Source organism: Chiloscyllium plagiosum, chromosome 36 (assembly GCF_004010195.1).
Source record: "Chiloscyllium plagiosum isolate BGI_BamShark_2017 chromosome 36, ASM401019v2, whole genome shotgun sequence".
Classification (NCBI taxonomy): domain Eukaryota; kingdom Metazoa; phylum Chordata; class Chondrichthyes; order Orectolobiformes; family Hemiscylliidae; genus Chiloscyllium; species Chiloscyllium plagiosum.
The window spans coordinates 27,455,596-27,482,079 of record NC_057745.1 but is presented as its reverse complement, the minus strand read 5'-3'; the positions used below and the strand labels follow the sequence as shown (position 1 = coordinate 27,482,079).

The following is a 26,484-nucleotide window of genomic DNA, read 5'->3' as shown; positions in this document are numbered from 1 at the left end:
ATATATTGTAAAAAGCTGTGGTCCCAGTACGGATCCCTGCGGTACCCCACTGGTCACCGCCTGCTATTCCGAAATGGAGCCGTTTATCACTACCCTTTGTTTCCTGTCAGCCAACCAATTTTCAATCCAAGTAGTACTTTGCCCCCAATACCATGCACCCTAATTTTGCTCACTAACCTCCTATGTGGGACTTTATCAAAAGCTTTCTGAAAGTCCAGGTACACTACATCCACATCTCTCGTCCATCTTCAGATTTACACCCTCAAAAAATTCCAGAAGATTAGTCAAGCATGATTTCCCCTTCATAAATCCATGCTGACTCTGACCTATCCTGTTACTACTATCCAGATGTGTCGTAATTTCATCCTTTATAATTGACTCCAGCATCTTTCCCACCACTGAGGTCAGACTAACTGGTCTATAATTTCCTGCTTTCTCTCTCGCTCCTTTCTTAAAAAGTGGTACAACATTAGCCACCCTCCAATCCGCAGGAACTGATCCTGAATCTATCGAACTCTGGAAAGTAATCACCAATGCATCCACGTTTTCTAGAGCCACCTCCTTCAGTACCCTATTACCCCGACCTTTAACAAGGTGATCTTGACTGGTATTAACAAAAGCGAGTACATTAATCCCATTATTTTTTTCCACCCATTTCAGGACAAGGGTAACACTAATGACAGCACCAAGTCCAGTGATTTTCATTTTGTTTCTAGACTCCTGCTTATTCAAATGTATTAATCAAGTCTCCGTAAATCCATGGACTATAATCATGTTCACTAAGTTTACTATGTGACACTTCTGTCAGAATCCTCAGAGTTTAATTTTATGAGTGTTTTTCCTTACCTTTAAAAACATAGAATTGTTAGATTTGTTCACCATATCATTCTAACCTATTTCAGTGAAAACACAACCGACAGTCAATGGAAGCATCAACAAAGAGAAACAATGACATTGCTGAATATTGTCTCCTGTCTAGGAGAGACATAATAGCTTATTTGAGTGTGTTGTTAGAGTGACTAATTATGAATTGAATGAGCAGGAAGAAGGCGTAGAAAGATCCAATTTATAGAGAAGGCTTTGGAAATCGCGGGACTGAAAAGAATGACCTTTATTGATTGGGACAGCTAAATAAGAAGAGTATGTGCTTTGGAGTCAGCCACATAGTCCTCACAGCCAATAACTCACCACATTTGAAAATCTATGTGTAAGATGATTGATTTAAAGGGAAAACCAAGAGAAAAGAATGAAAATCACGATTGATTAACTTGCTGAAAGAAGTTACAGCCATTTAACATTGACTGAACATTGGCATTTACTAAAGTCATCTTGTGGTGATAGAATAATAATATGCCACATTTGTCTGACTCTTTGCAGAGTTTATTTAATTCAGAGATGCAAAGCAACAAAAACGTTCCTAAGGATATTTCATGGATATTGCAACAAAATAGGAAGGACAGACAAATTCACTGGCATCTTGGAAACATGAAGAGACTTATTCCAGTGTCTCTGTAAGCTCACTCTTGATCTCTGGAGGTGTCCTGTTCTGGAAGAAATCATTTCTGCTTGTGCTAAGAGTAAAGGTAAATTTGCCATAGTCCCAAAAGAGCAGAGAACTGCTGTCTAACTAGAGAGAGAGAGAGAGAGAGAGATGGTTGGTGGTGGTTTAACCTGAGGATCATCACCCCTCAGTCAGGGAGAAATAAAGAATCCTCAGTCACTGCAGGAATTAATCCTATGCAAACCAACCAAACAGCCAACTGAGTTTACTCCACCGCCCCCACCCCACACACCCTCCTCCACTTCAATCCCTCTCTGCCCTACTATACTCTGCATATTCTGTCTTGGCTCCCGGACTGTTGCTAGCATCTGACTCAGATTGAAGACAGTGTGTACACCTGTCAAGATGATGGTAACATAATGGTTATATCTCTGACGTGTGAATGCAGAGATCGAGACCCAGATAACACCAGTTGAGTTCCCACCGTAGAATTTTGAGAATCGGAAAATGGTTTAAAAGTAAGGACTTGTATCAATAAAAGTGACTGTGAAGCTAGTGGAATGTTATAGGAGTTCAACCTGTGTCCTTTACAGAATGAAACATGATATCCTTACCTGGCCTGATTTATATGTGACTCAGTAGCTCCCCAGTTTTGGGAACTGTCATCGCAGGATTCTCCCACTGCTCCATGGTATTTTGAAAGGTTTGTTTTCCTTCCTGTTGGATGCCTGTAATGACATATTACAAGTAGAGCTGGCTTATGTCCACTCTCTGTGAACCTATAAACTTTTGACACCAGCAATGGATGTACACAGGCCTATGTGCTGATATTACACAAGATTCTTAAGCATAAATATGCAAGATGCAGGAAAAGTAATTCAGTAACCAAGTTGTGTTCGATCAATTCTTATTAAATGAAAGCTTGCAAGAAACACATACAGCCTTATTCGGGTCATTAATGCTTCGGGTCTTTAAACTAAAGACTAAATGGGGAAGTGAGGAAGGCAGCTTCATTACTATCATCTATGAAAGCAGTTCAGTAAATTTAGTTACAGAAGTTAATTGTCAATAGATAAGACCTCTTTATCAGCACGTATCCCCAACATTAATCACTTTTGTTAACCTTTCATCCCACACACCACCCATCCCTGTAAAACCATCCAGCCCTACAACTTTATCCAGAAGTCTCCATCCTCCAACTATTGGCAACCTTTCCATCAGCTGTTCAGGCCCTCTATACTGAAATTCCCAGTTTAAATTCCTCTGCCTCTCCATCTTTCTGCCTTCCTTGAAAACTGTCCTGAAAACCAAGCTTTTGAGTCATTTCTCCTCCTATCCCCTCTTCACTATTTCAAGTTCTTTCTGCCCAATACTTATCCCAATCAACGTCAGTACAATCGATTAGCTGGTCATGATTATATTGCTGATTGTGTGATCTTTCTCTGTGCAATCTGTCTGCTGAGTCTTGCACATTACGAGGAAAGAACTTTATTGGCTGTAAGATGCTTTAGGATGTACAGTACTGAGATTGTGCAAGGTACTATATAAATGTATATCTTTCTTCTTGTCTTTGGCAACTCAACTCTTTGCTGTCAAAAGTGTACCTCTGTCGAGTATTTAAGATACTTGCCAACATAAATTGATTTCAGACTCCCCTCCCGTCAATGTATTAGAGCGTCACTTAAAAACTTCTGTGGTTCTACTGTGGAATATTGTAATCTGGAAGCAGTAATTTTGAACATAGATGATATTGCTCCTCTGAGTAGAACCGATTTAGTTCACATGCTATTCCCCACTTCCAGTACTCCAATAGACACTTCACAATCACAACGGGACTAACACAAACGAGGATAATTAGCCGTCTAATTACCAGCATGTTTATTTGCATAAAACTAGTAAATGACTGACGCTATTAGACTTGTTCAAATCTACCTCTCAGTTCATAATACAGACCTTTTGAGGTTGACTGGGCAGTTCTAGCATTTCTGCAGTTTCAGAGATGTGGAGGCTGAAGCTTTGAACCTGGTGAATGCAGTCTTGTTCCTGCTGCTTAAAAACATTTCCCTATTGTGTTCCTTCTGGGAAGAATGTATATGGACAGACTGTCAATGGGTTAATTCCATTCACTCCTGGCAGTTCTATTGTGTTCATTATTGAATTTTAAAAGCTTAATATGGTGTTGATGGACAGTCCAATTGCTTTGTATTGTTGATCATGGGTTACCTTCCCTCCCTCACTCATTGCCACTCCTTATTGATTACAAACACTAATTTTTGCCCATTCAGTACACACAGCTGCAAGTATGAGAGCTTTTCTGTCAATCTGCACATGCTAATTCATTCAGAGAGTGGCACAGGATTTATAGCAGATGTGTATTGTTAATATTATTGTCCAAAATCTCAGTCAGAATTGTTTTCTTTCTTCATGTTTAATGGATCAGTCATTGACATCAGGTCAATTGTTTGCATGAAGAATCGAAATAGGAATTACTTTCTCTGAGTCAGTCTTAATGTTGAACTCTGTTATTGATTGTGAGCACAATCTGTAAATAATAGTTCATGGCTTTCGGTCTCCCTGCTGGCCTCGATAAAACACATCAGCACAGCAAACAGCACTCAGCTGCACATGAACACAAAGCTGTGAGATGAATACAGGTGTCACACACTGTCACACTCAAAGATACTCATGCACACACTCATACACACACTCATACAAATACAGACACACTGAATGCACTTGGATACTGCAAAAGCTGTGACCCCTGAAAATATTCAGACAATGGTACTGAAGACTTGTGCTCCAGAACTTGCTGCTCCCCGAGCCAAGCTGTTCCCTTACAGCTACAACACTGGCATCCACCCAACAATGTGGAGAATTGCCTGGGTATATCTTGTCCATAAAAAGGAGGACAAGTTCAACCCAGACAATTACCATTTCATTGGTCTACTCTCGATCATTAGTAAATGATGGTGTCATCAACAGTGACCTTGTTAATCAAGCAACTATAGCTTACTACTAACCTGCTCACTGATGCTCAGGTTAGGCTCCACTAGGGCCACTCAGCTCCTGACCTCATTACAGCCGTGGTTCTAACATGAACATGGGCAGCTCAGTGGTTTGGGGGTTAGCACTGCTGCCTCACAGCTCCAGCGACACAGATTCGATTCCACCCTGTGTGAACTTTGACTGTTCACCTCTCACTGGGCTGGTTTCCTCCAGGAGCTCCAGTTTCTTCCCACAGTCCAAAGATGTGCATTTAGGTGGATTAGTCATGCTAGATTGCTCATAGCGTCCAAGGATGTGCAGGCTAGATGAGTTAGCCATGTGAAATGTGGGGGTTACAGGGGGGTGGGTCTGGGTGGCATGCTCTTCAGAAGGTCAGTGTGGACTCAGTGAGCCAAATGGCCTACTTTCATACTGTAGGGATTCCAAAAGAGTTGAATTCTAGAGGGGAAGTTAGAGTGATAACCCTTGACATCAAGGCTGCATTTGACTGAGTGAAACATCAAGAAGAATTAACAAAATTTGAATCAATAGAAACCCAGAGGAACATGGGTGGCATGGTGGCACAGTGGTTAGCACTGCTGCCTCACAGCACCAGAGACCCGGGTTCAATTCCCGCCTCAGGCGACTCGGCGGGTCGGTGTGGACTTGTTGGGCCGAAGGGCCTGTTTCCACACTGTAATGTAATCTAATCTAATCTAAAATCTAATCTAACACTTTCTGCTGATTGGAGTCATACCTGGCACATGGGAAGATGGTGGTGGTTGGTGGAAGTGTGTTAACTCAACTCCAGACTATAAAAAACTAAAATTACTGGAGAAACTCAGCAGGGTCTGATAGCATCTGTGATTTAAAAAAAACAGAGCTAATGTTTTGAGTGTGGGCATCATCAGAATTGATAGCAGCAAGGAAAAGTGGTACTTATGGTGAAGCCATGGGAGTGGTGGAAGAGGAGACGTGAATGTATAGGTGGAGAGGTAACAAGGAGACTGTGATAGCAGACCAGGATAGAAGAAAAGCTGAATTAGTACAATAAGAACAAAGAGAAAGAAAAAGGGTGAGCTGGACTGAATGCAACCCATATAATGCGATACAAAAACAGAAATTGCTGGAAATGCTCAGCAGGTCTGGCAGCATCTGTGGAGAGAAATCAGAGTTAACATTTCAGGTCGAGTGACCCTTCCTCAGAAATGTTAGGTGGATTAGCCATGCTAGATTGCTCATAGCATCCAAGGATGTGCAGGCTAGGTGAGTTAGCCATGGGAAATGTGGGGTCACAGGGGGATGGGTCTGGGTGGCATGCTCTTCGGAGGGTCAGTGTGGACTCAGTGAGCCAAATGGGAAATGAGGAAGGGTACAGGAGCTGAAACACTAACCCTAATCTCTCTCCACATATGCTGCCAGACCTGCTGATTTTTTCCAGCAATTTCTGTTTTTGTTTCTGATTTCCAACCTCCGCAGTTCTTTTCATTTGTATTTAACCTAAAATGTGAGAATGGGTCTAGGAGTGTGAGAATGAGTTACTGTGCTAAAAGCAACCAATGTCATAGCAGGGCCAGAGTGGGCAGTGGGTAAAAAAAAAACTTGCAAGGATAGAATCAAGATCTAAAGATTGAACTTGATGTTGGTGATTGTAATGAGGTCAGCCAGCTGAAATTCATAGAAGATGAGTTCCCTCATTGGGGTGATTAATCTGGTCCAATCAGGGAGTCCAGGCTGACAGGTAAAAAATGGTGAGTTTCAGAGATGCTGACATTCTGTATGAGGCTGGGCAACAGGCAGTGACTAGATTAGATTCCCCAGAGCATGGAAACAGGCCCTTCGGTCCAACAAGTCCACACCGACCCTCGGAAGAGTAACCCACCCAGACCCATTCCCCGACCCTATATTTACCCCTGACTAATGCACCTACCATTATGGGCAATTTAGCATGGCCAATTCACTTGATGTGTAAATAAAGGTAGGTTTAATGACGGAATATTGGCCTCTGTGGATTTATTTCAAGTCCTAGAAGTGGAAAATGAGACGTTTTTCTTCCAGCTTGTGCTGAGGCTCGCTGGAACAGTGAGACAGAAATGTTGGTGTGGAAGCATGGTGGTGTGGCAGGCATCTGGAAGCTCATTATGGTGGACAGTGCATCAGTGTTCTGCAAAACGGTCACCCAGGCTGCACTTCATCTCCCCAGTAGAGAGAAGACCACATGGTGAGTAGCGAATACTGGATTGAGTGAAGTCCAGGTAAATCAGTGTTTCACCTGGAAGGTGTATCTGGGGCCTCAGATAGTGAGGAGAGAGACACCTTTTGTGATTGCTGGGGAAGGTGCTGTGAGGGTGTGGGGAGATGTTGGGAGCGGGGAAGGAATAGATTAGGGTGTCCTGGAGGCTACAGTCTGTGTGGAATGCTGATAAGGGAGGGGAGGGAATATGTGTCTGGTATGGCATCCCATTGGACGCAATGGAAATGGCGGCTAATTGCCCTCCAGCTGAGGATTCTGGTGGGTGAGGACCAGGTGGACTCTATAGCTGTTGTGGGCATAATCAGAATTGATAGCAGCAAGGGAAAAGTGGTATTTATGGTGAAGCCAAAGTGGGTTGGGAGTGGTAGAAGAGGAGATGTGAGTGTATAGGTGGAGAGGTAACAAGGACACTGTGTATAGCAGGCCAGGACAAAAGAAAAGCTAAATAAGCTGTTGTGGGAGGGAAGGGAAGGGGTGAGGGCAAAAGTGCGAGAGATGTTCAGACCTAGTTCAGAGCCCTGTCAACTATGTTAGCAGGGAATCATTGGTCGAGAAAAATGCTAGATATCTCTGAATCCCACCCCATACGGAAAGTGACATTGTCAGAACAGATATGACAGAAACGGACAGACTGGGAGAATAAGATAAAGCCCTTACAGGAAGCAGGGTGTGAGAATGAATAGTCAAGGTAACTGTGGGAGTCAGTTGGTTTGTAATGAATATTGGTGGTCAGCCTATCCCCAGAAATGAAAGCAGGAAAAAGCAAGGAGTGGAAGGGAGGAGTCGGAGATGGACCAGGTGAAGGTGAGGCCAGGATGGAAATTGGAAGCGAAATTGATAAAACTTTTCCAGTTCAGATCGTAAGAGGGAAGCAGTACCGGTGATATCATTGATGTACCAGAGAGAGAGTCAGACTGGAATAAGGAGTGTTCCACATACCCCACAAAGAGATAGGTGTAACTGGGGCCCATGCAGATACCCCAGGCCACCCCTTTGACCACAAGAAAGTGAGTGGAGTTTAAATGAGAAGTTGTTCAAAGTGAGGACAAGCTCAGCCCAGGCAGATCTCCAGGACAGCTCTGCTTGTCACTGGCCACTCGGGTGTTTCCTTTCTTCCTGGTGGTGGAAACTGAATAAAGATTCGTGCACCTTGTGTCTCTCACTGTGTCTCACACCCACACACACGCAACATGGGTGCTGGGGAAAATATAAGCACTACCGCAGTTAGGCGATAGGATGGGGGTTAAAAAATCAGCAAGAAAAAAAAATTAAAGGTACAAGTTATAGCTGATAAACTGTGAGAACTTAGCCGGCAGATAGGAAGGGGAAACTCAGGAAAAAGACAATTTGTTGGAGTAGATCGGAAATTGTTGGTGCTGTGTTCTGAAAAGTACCCAGATCCTGAGGGGCTTCCTGTTAGGATCTTTAAAGAAGTAGCCAGTGAGACAGTGATACATTGGTTTTAGTTTTCCAAAGCTCCCTTGAATCATAGCCAGTCCCATTAGAGTGGAAAGTAGGGAATATAATGCTCTGAGTCAAACAAAAAGACAGAAATCAGGAAACTACAGTCTTAAAATCTGGTTTCTGAATTTGCTGACATCACAGAGCTAGCCAAGAACATAGATTGTGGCAAGGATGAAGGGAGGTTACTTGAAGATATTCATAGGCCAAGTGGGTGAACTAAGATGTGACAAATGGAGTCTATGATGTGGGAAAATGTGAAATTGTCCAGGAAGAATAATAAAGAAGCATATAATCTACATGCTGAGCGATTTCAGAGCTCTGAGGTGCAGAGGGATCTGGGGTGTCTTTGTGCATGAAAAGCAAAAGGTTATGATGCAAGTACAGCAAGTAATTAGGAAGACTAATAGAAAGTTATAATTTAGTGTGAGGGGAATTCAATTTGCAGGGATGTTATGCTTCATTTATAGAGGACACTGCTGAGACAGCATCTGGAGCACTGCACACAGTATTGGTCACCTTGTTTAATTAAGGACATAAATGCATTGAAGGCAGTTCAGAGAAGGTTTACCAGACTAGTACCAGGAATGGGCAAGTTCTCTCATGAGGAAGGTTAAACAGCCTTGCCTCACATTCATTGGAGTTTAGAAGAGCAAAAGGTGACTTGTTTGAAATGTATAAAATCCCAAGGGATCTTGAAAGGATAAACATGGAAAGATGTTTCCCCAATGGCAAATCTAGAACGAGGGGGGTCACTGTTTCAAAGTCAGAGGGCTTGCCCATTTCAGACAGAAGGTCACAAATCTTTGAAATTCTCTTCCTGAAAAGGTGGTGGAGGGCATCAGATAAGTCACAAACTCATTGAACATCTGAACAGGTCCGATGCTCTGAATTGCTCTAGTCTCTTATGATTAGCATCCTTGAATATTTTTAAGGCAGAGGTAGATTAATCCTTGTAAAACAAGGTAGTGGTGGCGGGAGGGGGATGGGGGGGGGGGGGGGGGTGGCGGGGGGGGGTGTAAAGATTATCACGGGTAAGCGGGAATGTGGGTTTGAAGTTGCAGCCCAATCCAATCTTACTGAGTGGCAGAGTAGGCTCAAGGAATCAATATAGCCTACTCCTGCTCTGGATCTGTGTTCAGGAATAGAGATACCTTACTGCAATGACAAAGAGCTTCTTGTGCACAGTGGCTCAGTGGTTAACATTACTGTCTCACAGCGCCAGGGACCCGGGTTCAATTCCCGCCTTGGGCAACTGTCTGTGTGGAGTTTGCACATTCTCCCCGTGTCTGCGTGGGTTTCCTCCCACAGTCCAAAGATGTGCAGGTTAGGTGAATTAGCCATTCTACATTGCCTGTAGTGTTAGGTGGATTAGTCAGGGGTAAATGTAGGGGAATGAGTCTGGGTGGGTCTCTCTTTGGAGGGTGGATGTGGACATGTTGGGCCGAAGAGTCTGTTTCCACACTGTAGAGAATCTAATCTCAATCTAAACATGTGCTGTTCTGGTCTCCTTACTTAAGGAAAGACAGAGGAAGTACAACCAAACTACTTCCTGGGATAGAGAGATTGTCTTGCTAGGAAAGTTTAAATAGACTGGGTTGATATTCTAGGCCTGTATTCTTCTATTGAAGAATGAGGTGATTTCATTCAAAAATACACCGCTGTTACAGCGTTCAACAGGATAAATGCAGGAAGGATGATTCCCCCTGTTTGTGGGGTCTTGATTCAGGGGACACTATCTCAGAACAAGGGGCAAAGTGGTTTACAAATGAGATGAAGAGGGAATTTCTTCATTCTGAGGGTGAGGAACCTTTGGATTTCTCTACCCCGGAGGGCTATGGAGGCTTCCTCATGGAGTAAGGATGATAAATGGCTGCGTAGTGAACGCATGAAGCAATATGAACGTAAGTGCAAGAATTATGGTGTTGATGTAGAAATATAGAAACACTGAAACATGGAAAATATTGGCAGGAGTTGGCTGTTCAGCCCTTCAAGCCTGCTCCTCCGTTCAATATGACTATGGCTAATGATCCAATACAGTAGCCTGTTCCCACTATCCCCCTTACCCTTTGATCCCTTCAGCCCTGAGACCTATAAATAACTCCTTCTTGAAAGGATTTAATGTTTTGGCCTCAACTGCATTCCTTGGTAGAGAATTCCACAGGCTCCCCACTCTCTGGGTGAAGATATTTCTCTCCATCTCAGTCTAACTGGCATACCCCATATCCTTAGACTGTGACCCCTGGTTCTAGACTTTCCGGTCATCAGGAATGCCCTTCCTGTGTTTACTCCATCTAATCTTGTGGAATTTTGTAGGTTTAAAAGATCAGCCTCAATCTCATTGAACTGGAGAGCAGGGCACAGAAGGCTGAATGGCCTAATGTTGTTCCTATTTCTGATGTTTATTTGCTCCATATATTGTAGGCTGTGCAAAAAGGCAATGAAGTGCCATAGCTTGGCTTGGGGGTGGGGGTGGAGGGGCATTAGGAGCCAAGGGAGTGTTAGAGGGGGCATAGTCTGGTGAGGAAAGCCTGTGGAGAAAGTGAGGACTGCAGATGCTGGAGACTAGAGATCAGGGCTTATGAAGAAGGGCTTATGCCCGAAACGTCGATTCACCTACTCCTCGGATGCTGCCTGGCCTGCTGTGTTTTTCCAGCATCACATTTTTCAGCTGAGGAAAGCCTGTGGGCTGGGTGGAAGCATAGCATGGCATTGAGTGTGGGCGGTGCATTTGAAGAGGAACTTTTAAACTCACCTTTCAAGATATTCCCTCATCCAAACTGTGGTTCACGACAGGTCAAGGATTCTGCAGATCATGAGTAAAGGAAGGGTATATAGGTTAGTCTGGTTGTAGAGTATGATAGAAAGCAGCCACAACATTGAGAGCCGAAGGGCCTGTACTGTGCTGTATTGCTCTATGTTCTATGACTCTTTTAAAACCTGGCCCAACCACAGGCATTGCCAGGACAAGCCCATTTCTGCAAAGGAGCTGACCAAGGCAGGAATGCCAGATGAAGATTCGTGATCTAAAAGGCAATCTTGAAAATTAGAAACCTTGGGAACGGGCTTGGGAATTCCAGTGTTGGGACCAAACAGCCATTTTTGAAAGGTTCCTAAGTCATTGAAAATCCCAAATTGCACTCACATTGTTTCATATACAAGCACTGATACACAGAAACACATGCACACAAATATCTGCAAACTCACATAGACCTGCATTCAGACTTACGTGGCCACATTGGCAGTGAATAATCAGTGTAATTATACTGGCATTTTAAAATAAATAAATTCTCTGAATTTATGACTGAAACAGTCATCTTTAAACAGGAATCACAATGTATAGGAAGAACCGATGAGAGAAAGTGTCTCAGTGGAATTTTGCTGATTGATTTCCCTTTCGGTTGTGGAACCTTGAAACATTAACGAGTGAGTGAAAGGCAGATGATTCTCTTTCCCTCGGTTTCCAGTGTTTGTGATATTAATAATGTATCGTCTGAAATGTGATGTAGTAGTTTTCTCATTGTGTTTGTTTTACCACAGCGGATTCCCATCAATATCAATTACCAGAACAAATGAGAGTTTCCTTGCTGGATTATTGTTACTTTTAGCATTTTAAAAATTAATTTATTTGCAGTTTAGAAAAACAGTATCCCTGAACGCCAAGCCGAATGTAACTCGCTTATCTTAAGATTGGCCAGCTGAAAATTACAATACATATTTATAGGAAGAATGTCATAAGCTCATTTTAGTGGCTGCTTGCAGTTTCATTGTGTTATTGATTAATCTCTGAAACTGTTACATTGTTTTGATAGACCGTCCAGTTGGTTCCTATGGTTTCAAATTCAGGCCATATTTGTTTCAAGTTCTGATCAAAGAACATCGGAGGGAAACCACTGAAATGGCTACAATTGACATTGCTTTCAAGACAGCTGTCTTTAAACAGTTTCAGGCATTGTCAGGTTCCATCTCATTTAAGTCGAAAAGTGTGGCGCTGGAAAAGCACAGCAGGTCAGGCAGCATCCAAGGGGCAGGAGAGTCAACGTTTCAGGCATACGCTCCTCATCTGGAATGCGTGTGTATGTATATGGGGGAGGGGGAGGGGAGGGCGGGGTGGTGGGGAGGGGGGGGTGAGAGATAAATAGGAGGGTGGGAATGAGGTCGCTAGGAAGGCGATAGGTATGTGCAGGTTGAGGGTGATACCTACTCACCTATTTATCTCTCATTCCCCGCCCCCCCACCAGACACCACCACATTCCAGATGAGGGACGTATGCCTGAATCATTGACTCTCCTGCTTCTCGGATGCTGCCTGACCTTTTGCTCTTTTCCAGCGCCACACTTTTAGACTCTAATCTCCAGCATCTGTAGTCCTCACTTTCTCTCCTTCTCATAATATCCCTACAGTGCAGAAAGAAGCCATTTGGCCCATCAAGTCTGCATCAACACTCTGAAGAGCATCACACTGAGACTAGGCCCCTTTCCTGTCCCTGTAACCCTACATTTCCCATGGCTTATCCACCTAGCCTGCTCATCTCTGGACACTATGGGCAATTTACCATGACCAATCCACCTAATCTGCACATCTTTGGACTGTGGGAGGAAACTGGAGCATCAGGAGTAAACCCATGCAGACACGGGGAAAATGTGCAAACTCCACACAGACAGTCACGTGAGGCTGGAATTGAATCTGGGTCCCTGGCGCTGTGAGGCAGCAATGCTAACCATTGAGCCTCTATGCCGTCCATCTGTTTAACCTATTTTGATTTGAGGATTGTATATTGTAAACTTATTTGTAGCTGGAAGAAAATATTCACTTAGTGATGTTGTAACAATCATTTAACACAGCAGAAGAGTTGGGTCATCGTAACATGAGGAACAGACTTTTAATTTGCGCATATATGTATGTTCTATAGCTCTCAGATTTGAAACGTTCTAAATATACCTAGAATCCACAGACCAGAGCTGAAATTATTCTTTTTGTGAGGTCTCTTTTTGAGATATTTCTGGTGGTTACCTTTTGGTTTTCAGGGACTCCTTTTACTTTGTCAGGAACGCTTTCACTAAAAGGTGTCATCACATTATCTTCTGCATTTGGTTGAATTTTTTTGCAGATTTCCACCTTTGAGTAGATGATCAAGCACAAATACGAAAGATTGTCTACACACATATCTCATTAAATCCCACAATTAACTATTAATGGAATGAATTCCAAGCATTTTCTCAGGTTAAGTTTCAATTAAACATAATTTGTTTGGATCAAACAGCCTCATACATGTTGGTAGTCAGTGCCTTATTTGTCCCCTCATACATATATCTTCGAAACATCTGGGTAGCTCAATGGTTAGCACTGCTACCGCACAGGTTTGATTCCACCTTTGGGCTGCTGTCCGTGTGGAGTTTGCACATTCTCCCAGTGTCTGCGTGAGTTTCCTCCAGGTGCTCTAGTTCCCTCCCACAGTCCAAAGTTGTTCAGGTCAGGTGGATTGGCCATGCTAAATTGGCCATTTTATCCAGGGATATTCAAGCTGGTTGGATTAACGGTGGGAATTGTGGGAATAGAGTAGAGGACTGGGGATGCTTTTCAGAGGGTTGGTGTGGACTTGATGGGCCGAATGGCCTGCTTTCATTCTGTAGGGATTCTTTGATTCTATCCCATCACATCACCTCACTCACTCAGTCAGCAGCCACAAAATTCCCAGTCAATCCCTCCATCCCTTTTGCACTCGAAATATAATCCATGTAGTATTGGACTTGACCATATTCTTATTTACTTAAGGAGAAGTTCTGTGTAATCATTTGTTGATTGTTAGGAACTATTTATTCAGAGACTGCAGTTTCCAAGTGTAACAGAGAATCAGTCCTTTCAGATCTCACGGCTATGTTGCATGAAATGAAAACGCAATTGCCAGAGGTCTACAAGAGAGGTTTATAACTGTGTTTAAACCAGTCAGCTTTATTATCAGCTGTGACCCAATTCTTCTCTTGGATTGGATCCCTATGATACAATCAGATTACCAAATTTCTGAGGAACATTACTGACCCAAGCTAAAGGTTGACAAAGTTTTGATCTTTAATGTGTTGAAAGTGGCATGTTACTTAGCATCTTTCTAAACCTCAGCTCAGATGCTCCTGCTGCAGCTCAGGATATGGGTCAGTCTCACTGAGCATGTGGTCCTCCCCAGATCACTATCCAAGCACCACATTCCCCACCCCCAGGCACTCACTGCAGGCTAATGAGGGAGTCAGTTCTCAAACTGCAAATCCCACAGGCAGTGATGATATTCTGTTTATCCTTGGGGGATTGGATATCGGCGAAGACTCTGTATGAATGGCCCTGATTGTTTATGTATCCCTGGGTAGGCAATTGAGAGCCATAGTTTGGCATGGCATCCAGAAGGCAGCACAACAGATAGTGCAGCACTGCCTCAGTACTGCAGTGAAGAGTAAGCCAAAGTTGCGTGCTCAATTTTTGGAGAGGAACTCAAAACGCAAGACTGATTTGCTGAGAAGCAGGATCTGCCACTGAGCCAGGATTGACAATGACAGATATACAAAGCTGTGAAAAATCCCCAAGTAGAGAAAGAGCTGCTGCCCCATCAAATCTATCCTTAGATCATTTCAAAATGCTTCACAGCCAATGAACCACTTCTGAGACAAAGTCACGGTTGTTTTGTGTACAAACATGGCAGATAGTTTGTGTCACCGTTGGTCAGTGGGTCTCAATGTTCATCTTGGTAGCAGTGCCCTGAGGTAGTTTCTGTTTGCCCACATAGGCAACATTTCAGCTCAGCTGTGCCTCGGTACAGCACCAGATTGCAAATTGAATGGGAAATGTCATTCTGCCCTTTGGAAGCAGGCAGTGAGCAAGTGGGTCTGGGAATTGGGGCACTGTAGAATTGAGAAGGAACACAGAGGGATGGATTCCCATCAGCATGTTGGTGAGGGTGGTGCCCATCCTGTTTGGGCACTTTGTGTCCCACATACTGTACCCTCGTTCAGTAAGGACCATCTGATCAGAAAGGAACCCCCTTCCCAACCTTCAGCGAGGTATCCTGCTATCAAAGCCTGCATGACTGGCCTCCATGAGCCTTGCACACTTACCTCTCATCCAGGGCCTCCTCCTTTGCTGGTGGTCCAGGATGGCTGCAGTGCCAGCAGTGACCACCAGTTCCTGGTGGCGTATATTACAGGATGCACAGCACAATGTCAAACTTTCTCCAACCTCACTGGTGAAAGAGGGAAGGCCAGGGCTGGAATGGTCAGCAACGCGTGCTACCTCCTTCCTTAGGAAATGACTTAGTAAGAAATCTAAGCAGGAATAGGCCATTCAGCTCATCAGGTTATTTCCACCATTCAATGAGATCATGAGTGCTCTAATAATCCTCAACTCCACTTTCCTGCCTTTTTCCCAAACTAGCTCAGCATCACTGAATTTGAGGGACCAGCCAGCATTCTGAGGCATAGTAAATGTCCACTAAAACATGTCGAGCTGGTATTGTTACTGGTGGATATTTGCTACCACTGGGCATGTTGGGATAACCCCATTGCCATGGTAACCTCCAGGGTTCCCCCATTCCCCAATGAGAGAAGCCAATGCTTCTATAAAAGTAGCATTTTAGAGTCATTGAAAGTCTAGCTAATGCATGATGTAGATTTCATAAAACTCAATTTATCCAGTGACAGAATTGCAGAGCTGTGACAAGATGGAAATGAGATGACAAAAGATCTTGATCCCTACACAGTTTTCATGTTGGATTTGGAAGAGTTGGTGCTCTGTGTGAACCTTGAGGAACCTTGAAGGCACTACCTTTTCAGGCTGAGATGCTGGGAAGAGCTGTAGCTGACCACAGCACAGTAAAGTTGTGCAGTATTGATAATAGTTACTCAGCACTGATCATACAGACTGCTTTCTTTGTGTAATTGTATCATTGGCTTCTGTGGAATTAATGGAGGACCTTATGGTGGCACAGTAGCTCAGTGGTTAGCACTATAGCATTACAGACGTGGATTCGGGTGACTGTCTGTGTAGAGTTTACACATTCTCCCCATGTCTGCATGGGTTTCCTCTGGGTGCTCCGGTTTCCTCCCACAGTGCAAAGATGTGCAGGTTAGGTGGAGTGGCCATGCTGAATTGCCCAGTGTCTAGGTATGTGCATTTTAAGTGGATTAACCATGGGAAATGCAGGGTTACAGGGATGGGGTGAGCCTGGGTGGGATACTCTTCAGAGGTTCAGTGTAGACTCAATGGGCTGAATAGTCTGCTTCCATACTGTAGGGATTCTATGAAGTTTCAGCGATCAGAGTAACAGGCTGGGACCTTATTTGACCAAAGACTTGTTGGCTCCAGAGCAGCTTTGATTCTGCATATGCTGGACATCGAACCTTGGAGGATTCAGGATGTTAGTTGCAGGTAGTCTGACTCTGCAATGACCACAAGTTGGTTCTTGGTTTTGCCTAGCATTTAATCCAGTCTTTTCATGGCTTGTGGGTTCCTTTCTCAGGCAATATGAAGCTGGTTATTAATTTCTTGCTGTCGGATGGAACTCATACAGATGTTCTGTGGTAAAAGCAGTGATAAATGCCCTTGGCCTAATGAGTGATGTTAAGAGTGAATTGAACAGTGTTGAAAAAAAAACCTAGTTTTTCTTTGGTAATATGATAGCATTTTGGCTGCAAGATACAGAAAACGCAAGGCTAAATTTTGCCTGATTTGAACCATATCTTCAGCTGAATTTCCCTAGTTTAAAAACTCTTTAATAACATTGGGGATTCAGAGGAATGAAAGAGAAGTTGAACTATGAAGCATCCAAAGTTCAATAAGCAATAATCATCCAAATTTGAATATTGTTGATATTAGTGAACAAATGTTTAATCTACTCATGTGACTATTTTTGATATGAATTCCATGAATTTCACAATTTATTTAGTCTGTACCAAGATTTAATATTCCAGGACCTACGTTCCAATTCAACCCTTTCCACCTACCAGCATATTCTTCTTTTATATCCTGACCTTAAAGACTTTACAATATTTAGCAGCCCTGTGTATTTTTAAGTAGTTACAATCTCAGCTGAGTTAACAGGCAGAAGAGAGCTCACGTGCTCATTTCTTACAGAATCAACAATGTACACTCAAAGGTACATTCAATTCATTCACACTCCCATCAACCGTTGATGTGGTTCAGCTCTGGATTTTCCAGTGACGAGGGGACAAGTCATTTGTTAACAGTCCATGTCACTCCCAATTAGAATTCAAGGCAATTGGCCATCAGTTGTTGCCTCCTGTGCTGCATTATTACAATGTTGTTCATGACTCTGGTTTCTCAACTGCTGGGAGGGACAAGTTATTGAACCCCCTGTCCCCAAGGAAGGAGCCATCAGAATTTAACATGGTTGCTGGTTGAACCCGCCCTGTCTCAGTCAGCGGTTCAGCCTTATCACCTAGCCTCTCAACTGTTTGTGTAGGGGCTCATTCAATGGTAACCCTGTGTCACAAACCAATTTCTTGTTGGGACGCTACAGTGAGCAGCATGATGGGGCAGAGGTATGTTTTCACGAATTAGTCATCAAGGATGAGGACCTTTTAGTAAACTCATTCACCCAGCTTGACAGACTAACTGACAGACTTTGTTGATGCAATTCATGGCTGTTTGCGGTTACACAACTCATGTCAGATGTGAGCAACTTAATGAGTAGTTCCCATGATTTATGTAACTCAGGAGGAAGGCGGGTAGACAGACTTTAGTGCTGTGTTGGAATGATAAGTTTAAACAAAGTTTTCAAGACACCTAATTTGAACAAGAGCAGGGGAGTTCCCTGTGATGTCCCAGTTGTCGACCAACATCATTGCAAAAGTAATTACTCATTACCACAATTCTGCTTGTGGGAGCATGCTGTGTATAAACTGGCTGCCCTATTTCCTACATTACAAAAGTGATTGCAGTTGAGAAGCACCTTGTAAAAAGTGTCATATAAATGCAAGCTCCTTTCTTTCGTTCAAAAATAAAATAAATAGTGAAATTCCTTGCGACTCTTGTAACCTAGTGTGTTGCACACGACTACAGAAGCTGGATTTGGAATATTGCGAGCAGGTTGGAGCTCCATATCTAAGGAAGGATGTGCTGGCCTTGGAGGGGACCAGAGGAGGTCTACAAGAATAATCCCAGGGATAAAGGGCTTGTCATGTGATGAGCAGTTGAGGACTCTGGATCTGTACTGGGTGGCATTTAGAAAGATGGGGGGGGGGTGGATCTGATTGAAACTTACAGAGGCCAGCACAGAGTGGAGACGGAGAATATGTTTCCAGTAGTTGGGGAGATGAGGATACGCACTCAGGATGACCCTTTAGAACTGAGATGAGGAGGAATTCCTCCAGTCACAGGGCGGTGACTCTGTGGAACTCATCGCCCCAGAAGGCACAGGAGCCCAAATCATTAAATCTTTTTAAGACAGACATAGATAGGTGCTTGATTAGTTAGGGAATCAAGGGGTATGGGGGGAGGTCAGGAGAATGGGGTTGAGAAACATATCAGCCATTTGAATGGCACAGCAGACTCAGTGGGCCAAAGGGCCAAATTCTGCTCCTACTTCTTATGGTCTACTTTGTGTACAAAGAAGATCCATCCAGCAGTAGGGAGCATTAATTGGAGTGGAGATGTACGTTCTGTGGCAAGTCTCCACCGAAGTGTTGAAGACTCAGTGAATTCATCACAAATAGGCTTGGAGGTCCTGCCTCTGAAACCTGGCAGGGAGCAGGTTGCCCTCCCCTCAGTAGGTTTAGAGATCAGGAAGGAGTTCCAAAAGAGATCATGGCAGGCCAAGCTGAAATCCAGAGACGCACCCCTACTCGCCATGGTCCAGGGAAAAAAAATTTTAAGACAGATTTGTTCCTTTCAGACCACAGATGAGTAATCAGAGATGCCAGCCCCTGATGATGTCTTTGAATCTCATTGAATATCTTTATGTGAAAGCACCTGGAGATATTTAAGATTGTGAGAGATGCTATAGAAATGCAAGCCTTTCCTTTATTGGAGAGGCATTGTCTTACATTGTAAGTGAGTCAGGTCTGTTTGGGAATTTAGGAATGTTGTCTGTTTTCACGCTTATTGGTTAAAGCATCCCATCCCAGCAACAGAGTCACTGACTCATCAGTCTGCTTTTCAGTCATGGTGGCCAGATCATGACTGAACATTTCTTCCTCCCCCTCCCCATTACCACCCACAGTCTAATTCCCAGGGAAAAGTAAGGAAGGGAAATCCAGAAAATAGAGAAATAAAAGCCTTGAAAATTCCCCTGCAACCCCCTCAGGTAATCACAACCAGTCCAGGGATTTTGCACAGTCCCTGTGTCATCTCTAAAATTCCTTACCTTTATCTGATGTGATCTCTGTCCTGGAAAGTACTAATTTCAAATTTAGACACTTTAATGTATCTAATGAGTAGAATGAATAATGGTCATGTCATGTTTTCATTACTCCCATTATCTGCTTTGCCTTTGAAAAACTTATAGACACATTGTTTAAGAAATGAGGAACTATAGGCCCTACATTCTAACAGTCAAAATTACTTTCTCATAAATGGACCCAAGGCATATAGCAGTAGGGAAGTCTTCCAGCAACTGGACAAGGAACTGGTGAGACCACATCTTGAACACTGACCAGTTTTTTTTTGTCCCAATATCTAATAAAAGATATCAGTTCATTGGAGGCAGTTCAGAGAAGGTTCATCATCATTGGTGGTCCCTTGCACCACCACCGTGGTCGGCACGGTGGCACAGTGGTTAGCACTGCTGCCTCACAGTGCCAGAGACCCGGGTTCAATTCCCGCCTCTCTGTACGGAGTTTGCACGTTCTCCCTGTGTCTGCGTGGGTTTCCTCCGCGTGCTCCGGTTTCCTCCCACAGTCCAAAAATGTGCAGGTCAGGTGAATTGGCCAAGTTAAATTGCCTGTAGTGTTAGGTGAAGGGATAAGTGTAGGGGAATGGGTCTGGGTGGGTTGCGCTTCGGCGGGTCGGTGTGGACTTGTTGGGCCGAAGGGCCTGTTTCCACACTGTAAGTAATCTAATCTAATCTAAACGAGGATGGCTCTTCCACTCTCAGAGTGAGTGTGAAGGTTGCTGTACAGTCAGATGTGGTTTCTACAGACTTGGCCACACTTGGGATAGAAGGTAGTCGCAGGAAGGGATGGGTGGGGCGTTAATGTGGCAGTGCGTCCCTTACGTTATTTTCGCCTGACTTCCATTTTTTCCCTCTCAGCTGGGCCCTCAGGGGCCGACTGGAGCTCCCAGTCACCACCCATTTTAATTCCCCTTCCCACTCCCTTTCCAACATGACCAGCCTCCTCCACTGCCACAATGAACCATACTGCAAATTGGAGGGGCAACACCTCATCTTCCACCTGGGCAGCCTACAGCCTGGAGGACTGAACATTGAGTTCTCCAATTTCAAATAACCTCCCTTCCCACCCCACAACTCCCTTCCCAGCCCCTCCTCCACCTTTCCACTCCTCCCTGCCACCAACTAGACTCATACCTTCCATTACCAAACAGGTTGTACCCTCTACCTGTCTTCACCTATCCCCATTTCACCACCCTGCCACGCTATCCCCTTTATCTGCAGCTCCCCCCATACCCACACCCAGTCCTGAAGAAGGGTTACACCCGAAACATCGACTTCTCCAACTCCTGATGCTGCCTGGCTTGCTATGTTCATCCAGCCTCCTACCTGTCTGTTTTGGATTCCAACATCTGCAGCTTTATTTGTCTCTAATTCCTTTTTCTTCCCGACGGCAAGTCTTGCAAAGTGTTCGACGTCTTCCCGGATGTTCCTCCACTACTTTGGATGGTCTTGGGCCAGTGATTCCCAGATGTCTATGGGAATGCCACACTTTACCAGTGAGGCCTGGAGGGTATCCCTAAAACACTTCCTCTGTCCACCTGGGGCTAGCCCGCCATGTTGGAGCTAGGAGTAGAGCACCTGTTTGGCTTGGCTTGAGAAAGCTCACTGGAATAAGCCTTAGTGTGGAGGGATTGTCTTATGAGCAAAGGCTAAGCAGTTTGGGACTCTACTCAGTAGAGTAAGATAAGAGGCAATTGCATTGAAACATAGAGGATTCTTAGGGGGCTTGACAGGGCAAATGCTGAGAGGATGTTTCCCTTCATGGGAGAGTCCAGGGGAGAATAAAGGGGCACCAATTTAGAACTCACAATGAGGAGGAATTTCTTCTCTCAAAGGTTTGTGAGGCCTTGGCACTCCTTGCCCCAGAGGGGTGTGGGGGCAGAGTCCTTTTGTACATTTGAGGCTGAGATTCTTGATCATTTGGGGAAGGTTACAGAAAAAGGGCAGAAAAGTGGATGTGAGGTATGTCAAATCAGCTGTGATCCTTTTGAATGACAGAGCAGGCTCAAGGACTTCTCCTGTTCCTATTTCTTATGGTCTTAAGGACCAAGACTAAAAATTCATTATTTTTTGCAAAGGTCAATCATAAGCTTGTCTTCTCAAACAGTGATGTGGAGGTGGCTGGTGTTGGACAAAGTCGAAAATCACATGACACCGGGTTATAGTCTGACAGGAGAGAGACTAAAGAAAGATGGAAAAGAGGCTAAAAGAGAGAAAGATTAAAGGGGGAGACTAAAATGCACAGATTATTTTATCTTCACCTGCTTCTCACTTTGCGCCAAAAAAAGTCTTTTCTTCAGGCTGTGGAGATCTTGAATCAAGCCTCGAACAGGTTTGGATTTTTATTATTTTGGGATAACTGACAACTTTCTGGCAAGCAAAGTGATAACATTTTAAATTCATATCAGGGGTGTAGATTGAGTGGGTGATTAACCCAGTTTGATTGTAAAAGCATGCACATCACTTACCCCACCCAAGGTATAGTAGTTGGACTGTATAGTCGGGTCTGAACATGTAAAGGGCAGATCCAGATACATTACACTTGTTTTTTTTTAGCAGCTCCCTCCCTTTAGCTTCTCAAATGAACATTCATTTAAATCAAAAAAGCAGTGGTGTGTCATCAGCTAACAAATATGGAAAAATCGATTGAGTAAAGTGACACACACCTTAAATTGCATGACTGACCTGGGGCTGGAAGGAAGGAAGGAAATGCTGTCGTCAGCTGAACAGAGGTAACTGGAAGAAGTATTTGAAAAGATATCTTAAGTTAGCTCCAAAGTTGCTGGTAAAGACCATTGATGTTATATACACTTCTGTAATTAGGAAAGATGTAAATGATCAATGCCGGGGTCTCAAATATTTGTGATTTATATTCATGATCTGAATGAAGGGACCATAAGATATCAGAGCAGAATTAGGCTATTTGGCCCATCGAGTCTGCTTCACCATTCAATAGTGGCTGATCTATTTCAGAACCCCCATTCTCCTGCCTTCTTCCTGTAACCCTTGATCCCCATACCCATTAAGAACCTGTCTATGTCTGTCTTAAATACACTCAGTGACTTGGCCTCTATAGCCCTAAGAAGCAATCTGTTCCACAGATTCACCACCTCTGGCTGAAGAAATTCCTCCTCATTTCCATTCCAAAGGGTCATCCCTTCACTCTGTGGCTGTGCCCTCAGGTCCTAGTCTCTCGTACTTATGAAAATATCTTCTCCATGTCTACTGTCTCCAGGCCTCTTGGTTTTCTATAAGTTTCAATCAGATACCCCCTCATCATTTTAAACTCCGTTGAGTACAAATCCAGACTCCTCAACTGCTCCTCATATTGACAAGCCCTTCATCCTGGGGATCTTTCTTGTCAACCTTCTCTGCACCCCCTCCAACACCAGCACATCTTTCCTTAGATACGGGACCCAAAACTGCTCACTATATTCCAAACTCAACTTGACCAGAGCCTAAGGCAGCCTCAGCAATACATTTCAGCTCTTATATTCCAGCCCTCTTGAAAGAAATGTTAACATTGCATTTGTCTTCTTATCTGCCAGCTGAACCTGATTATTAATCTTAAGTAAATCCTGAACTAGGACTCCCAAGTCTCTTGTGCTTCAGATTTCCAAAGCCTCCCAGTTTTAAATATAGCCTAGGCCTCTTCTTCCCAGCAAAATGCATAACCTAAGTCCTCTGCAGCCTCCCTTCTTCCTCAACACTACTTTTCCCTCAAACTATCTTTGTGCCATCTGCAAACTTAGCAACAATGCCCTCAGTTTATTCATTCCGATCATTAATTTATCTTGCGAGTCACAAAATAGACGTCCCTGTGGAACTCCACACATCACCGGCTCCATCCTGAAAGAAACTTGTTGCATTCACAACCATTGAAAAGAGTAAATTTCTCTCCATCTTAAATGGGTAATCTCTTATTCTTAAACTTCTGCTTCATTCTTGATCCCCCCATGAGGGGAAACATCCTGTCAATGTTTACCCTGTCAAACCCACTCAGAATATTTAATGTTTCAATATCATCATCATTCTTCCTCCTAAACTCTGAGTATAGATCCACGTCACCTTTCCTTGTGAGATAACCCCTTCATGCCAAGGGTTAACCACTTGAGCCTTCTCTGAACTGCCTCCCATACAAGTCTCTTCATCTTTAACTAAGGCCAAAACCATACACAGTGCTGGGTGTGGTTTCATCACTGCCCTATGCAACTGAAGCAAGACTTCTCTTCATTTATATTTTTGCCCCTTCCAGTAAAGGTCATCATTCCATTTGCTAACTAATTGCTGTCCTTGCACAGGGTCACAATGCATAGTTCCCAGAGGTAGCTGGTATTTTAGTTACTAGTTGGCTCCATTCCTTTTTCACTTTGGTAATGCAGGAGTGTGACAACCAAGGGGTGCAAGGTAGACCTGGGAAGAGCAGGAAAGAACTTTGTGCATTTGTTTGGATGGCTGAGATGTCAGATTTCCCTTGGATAGGGATAAGGGATACATTTGTTGAAGGTTAGGTCCCATGTTGAGATAAATCATAGAATCCATACAGTGTGGAAACAGGCCATTCAGCCTGAGTCTGTACCAATCCTCCAAAGACCAGCCTACCCCAGACCTATCTCCCTACCCTATCACTGTAACCCTACATTTTCCATGGCTAATCCACCTAGCCTGCACATCCCTGGACACTATGGGCAATTAAGCATGACCAATCCACCTAACCTGCTCATCTTTGGACTGTGGGAGGAAACCGGAGAACCCGGAGGAAACCCACACCGGCACAGGGAGAATGTGCAAACTTCACATAAACAGTCGCCCAAGGCTGGAATTGAACCAGGTTCCCTGGTGCTGTGAGGCAGCAGAGCTGACCACTGACCCACTGTGTAGCCCTTGTGTCATTGGTACTGTTTAAAAGGCATGAACATACATAGTGAGTGCCTAAACTCATTAACTATCAGGCTTATTGGAAATGAAAACACACTTACCAACCTCACCTGTCAGAAGTATCAGAAGTAGCAGTTAGAAGTCCTGTCAATCCTGCCAAGAGGATCTGTAATAACAACTGTCAAATGGAGCTCCATCACTCTGCTGAAGCATTTAAATGTCCAGCTCTTTAAATCTTTGGAAGAAAATCTCTAGAGTGTAAAAATAAAGCATTGCTTACGACTTCATTCTTTCTCTTGCTGCATGACTGATTTTACAACTTCCTATTTCCACAGTAGGCTGCCTGCCATTTCCCAGTTTGATTGACAGTTCCAGGTGTTTATCTAAATTTGGAATATGGCTTTAAATAAATTCTAAAGCTTGTTGTTATAAGGGATTGTGCACTTGATTGAAATGCTTGTTCATGTAAGTCATTACCTAATTGAAGGAATGTAAATGTAGTAAATGCATTTTCTGAATGAAAGTTTTCTTTTCAATAGAGTGGAGTCTGAAATAGACACTTTGTACTTTACAGAACTAGAGGGCATAGGTTTAGGGTGAGAGGGGAAAGATATAAAAGAGACCTAAGGGGCAACTTTTTCATGCAGAGGGTGGTAAGTGTATGGAATGGGCTGCCAGAGGAAGTGGTGGAGGCTGGTACAATTGCAACATTTAAAAGGCATCTGGATGGGTATATGAATAGGAAGGGTTTGGATGGATATAGGCTGGGTGCTGGCAGATGGGTCTAGATTGGGTTGGAATATCTGGTCGGCATGGACGAATTTCCATGCTGTACAATTCTTATGACACTATATAAAGACCCATTGGGAAGGATCCAAGGACATAGATTAGAATGGAGAGTATAGTGATTGGAACGAGATCAGCCAGGTGGTCCTTATAGAATATGAGCTCCCAGATTGGGGCTGTTAACCTGGACCAATTAGGGAACCTTAGCTGACAGATATAAACAGGAGGGTCAGGGGTTCTGTTCGCTCAGTGCTAGCTGGGTCATTGTCATGTATTATGCGCATGTAAATAAAGGGTGACTTACTGATGGGATAACAGCCTTTGTGGAGTTATTTCAGAGGGTCTGAAGGATTATGGGAGGTGGAATGGTTTGGCATGGATGAGCCAGAGGAGATATGTTGGGGATGTGGTGATGGATGAGGACTGGAGGGATGTTTTATATCTTATGCGTTCTATTTTGAAATTTGACGATAGTGCTAATCATGGAGATAGGCCCTTCACCCAGCCTGCCTCTGCACTCTGTTTTATAGCCTGAGACAGCCAGGCCAAGTCCTAATGGCCTCTTCCCCCCCCACCCCCCCCTCACTCCAAACCTCCAGTCTGAGAAGCTGCATTTGTACAGCTAGCAATTCTTCTGAATCTACACTCCCAACCCATGGACTAAAATCCAGGCAGCAAAATCAGCTGACACTTCAGTGCAGTCCTGCACTGTCAGGGGCACCCCATTTCTGAGAACGTGTGAAATGGACTCCCCTCCCCCCCACCTCCCTCAGATGGGCATGAAGAAGATCAACTGAAAAAGGGAGGCCTCCCTCGTGTTATGGATTAGACCAGACCTGACCAGACCCTTTGTCATAATATTTTCAGAAGGTAGCCTTGACCCTAACTTCTTATTTGAAAGGACAATGTAATCTGCTTTGTTCCAGATGCAATTCAACTAGTCAATCTACCAGATTTAAAGCAATACATTCAGACACTGCTGTTAAAATATAACAAACGAGAAAATAATTTAGAATAACTTAATTCTATTGGAAAACTTAACTCCATATTAGATACAGTAAATATTACTAATTAACTGTTCCAATATAGTAGCATCCCATGCACACACCTCTAAGGCAAAAAGGCAAGTTCAGAAAACATGCAATACCCACAGTGAGCAGAGAAACTCCAGCTTCTAGTGTACCCAAGAGAAGGGGAAAATAGCTTCTACTTCTTCAAGACAGCAGC

At 43.8% G+C, this 26,484-nt stretch overlaps 2 long non-coding RNA genes across 3 annotated transcripts in view; one reads left to right on the top strand and one right to left on the bottom strand.

Annotated features, from left to right (window-relative positions):
- LOC122541065 overlaps positions 1-26,484 on the top strand; it is a 341,169-nt gene that overhangs the window by 91,771 nt on the left and 222,914 nt on the right. The gene's annotated exons all lie outside the window — the stretch shown is intronic.
- On the bottom strand, positions 1,428-26,484 carry LOC122541064. 2 transcript variants are annotated; one of them, XR_006309506.1, is made up of 6 exons: positions 26,409-26,484; positions 24,582-24,722; positions 22,279-22,329; positions 10,957-11,007; positions 2,116-2,229; positions 1,428-1,627 (listed from the first exon to the last, which is right to left on the bottom strand). It is a non-coding gene; the product is annotated as an uncharacterized LOC122541064 (long non-coding RNA). The 2 variants fall into 2 exon arrangements; XR_006309505.1 differs by lacking the exon at positions 22,279-22,329.